Raw genomic sequence first — 2,167 nt, forward strand, 5'->3', positions numbered from 1 at the left:
CACAGGAACTTCAATATTTTTATCACCACACCACATGCATGTTAGGTTGCCTAAAATACTTTATACTAGATTAAACATGTTGACTCATTCTCTTAAGACTCAAGTCTAGCATAATATATTTTTAAATACTAAAAAAAAGAGGCACATTATTTGGACAATTTTTTTAGTTTTAAGAAAAGAGCTTCATTTTTTTAACACATATATTTGTTGTGGGCATCACATATTTGTATAGGAGAAAGATATACTTGATATTTGCTTCTTATAAAAAAGTGTATTTTCAAAACATCTAACAAAATGAAGTTTTGTGCTACTAAATATGAAACTCTGGATCAAGCATGTTGTCATTACTGCTAAAATTCCTGTGGTTCTCATGGTTAGCCTTTGGCATACACAGTTATGGAAACTCTGAAATCCTTCTAATTTTGGAAAATATGGGTGGGATATTTTAGTCTAGTTGTGCCAAGCAATATTCTTGTCTTTATCAAAGCTTAAGCTTCAAAATAAGTCTCTGCCCTCGTGAAAGAAGTGTCGGAGACAAGAATTTAGAACTCTGTGTAACCCATTGATGTTATAGATTGCATTAAGAGCTATTAGGATTAGGCTGGGATATGGGATGAATTGCAAACATGACCATGATTATTTCAATTCTTACTGGCCTTATTGGAATGTGGCACTGTTCTTTCTGTCATCAAGGGATAAAGTTTATTTTTTTTACCCCTTCAAGCTAGGCTTGGTCACGTGACTTGGTTTAGCCAATGGGACAGGAAAACAAGGAATATAGAGATTTGAAAAGCGACTGCACATTGCATCTTTCTCACTTACTGCTCTTGGTAGCCACATGAATAAAACCAAGGAGCCAGATGAAGAGTAAGAAACTAAGGTGAGGAGGACAGAGGTCTACCAGCCGAGAGTGAGCTCCCTGCTGACCTGGCACCTTTATGGTGTCCTGCCCTTTGAGAAGGAAGGGATATACTGTGTCCCTGTAAAAAGACCTGTTTTCAAAGTCTACATGTTGAAATTGTTTAATTTGCTTCCCTTTAAATGTGTTAATAAGAAAATCAGAATTTATATAAAGTGCAGAGACTACACATAGTCATAAAAGCTGGGCTAGACTCATGCATATACTCAGTACAAGATTAAGAGGCGTCTTTAAAGAGTACCTGAGGATTAACTGAGTGTTAGCAATTGACAGTCGTTTGTCATGTAACTATTCTTATTCTTTTTAAAGTAACTTATGCTTTTTAAAAACATTTAATTCCCAAGAACATCATGCATTCTATTTCTATTAATATTGGTATATTAATTACTTTTTATAAAGCCAAGATTTCCAAATATTTTATTATTTGTGAACACAAGAGAACACGGGAAGTTATAAATGCAGTGATATACAGTTGCTTTACAAGTCTGTGTTTTTGGAAGTACAAAATGGTACGAGCATTTGCCTTATGACCTATTCTGGTAATATGTAGAAAATATGATATTTAGAGAAATCAATATGTAATAAAGAAGGTGGGTAAGTAACATAATTTTTACAGAAGTTTAAAAATAACAGATCATATTTCAAAATGTAGGGGTATTTGGTCATGCAGAAAATAATGATATAGGAATGAAATTTTTAGTAAACTCTGATGTTTTTGTACAATTTTATTTTTTCAGTTATTCAGGATTAATAGTAAATAAAAAGGCAATGTTTTTATTTTTATTTACTTATTTTTTATTTTTTTATTTATTTAAAAAAAAAATTTAGGTGAGGCAACCCTTGGTTGACCTCACAGAATGCAAGGACCTTGTCAGCTTACAATCCTTTATTTTTTATTTTTTATGCTTACAGCACCTTGTCTTCCTAGGTGGTCTCCCATACCAGTACTAACCAGGCCTGACCCTGCTTAGCTTCCAGGATCAAATGAGATCAGGCACATTCAGGGTGGCATGGCTGTAGACAAAAAATAATAATGTTTTTAGATGAAGAAAACATGGTTATAACTCAACTTCTAGAGCTCTTAGTTTTCATTTCTTAAATGTGGATTATACTACATTTTAATATTAATATACAATTTTTTATTTTATGCAATAATCTCGACAAAGAGCCTATAAGATATAGTGAGTACTCAATCTAAGTTAATTCACTGTATTTCTTAAATATAAAAAGTATCCACTTATAGGTTTG

General features: G+C 32.5%; 1 pseudogene; it reads right to left on the reverse strand.

The window, feature by feature from the left end:
• Positions 1-1,822: 1,822 nt before the first annotated feature.
• Positions 1,823-1,941, reverse strand: LOC118612668 (annotated as a pseudogene).
• Between the last annotated feature and the right edge of the window lie 226 nt (positions 1,942-2,167).

Source organism: Rousettus aegyptiacus, unplaced genomic scaffold (assembly GCF_014176215.1).
Source record: "Rousettus aegyptiacus isolate mRouAeg1 unplaced genomic scaffold, mRouAeg1.p scaffold_m13_p_16, whole genome shotgun sequence".
Classification (NCBI taxonomy): Eukaryota; Metazoa; Chordata; class Mammalia; order Chiroptera; family Pteropodidae; genus Rousettus; species Rousettus aegyptiacus.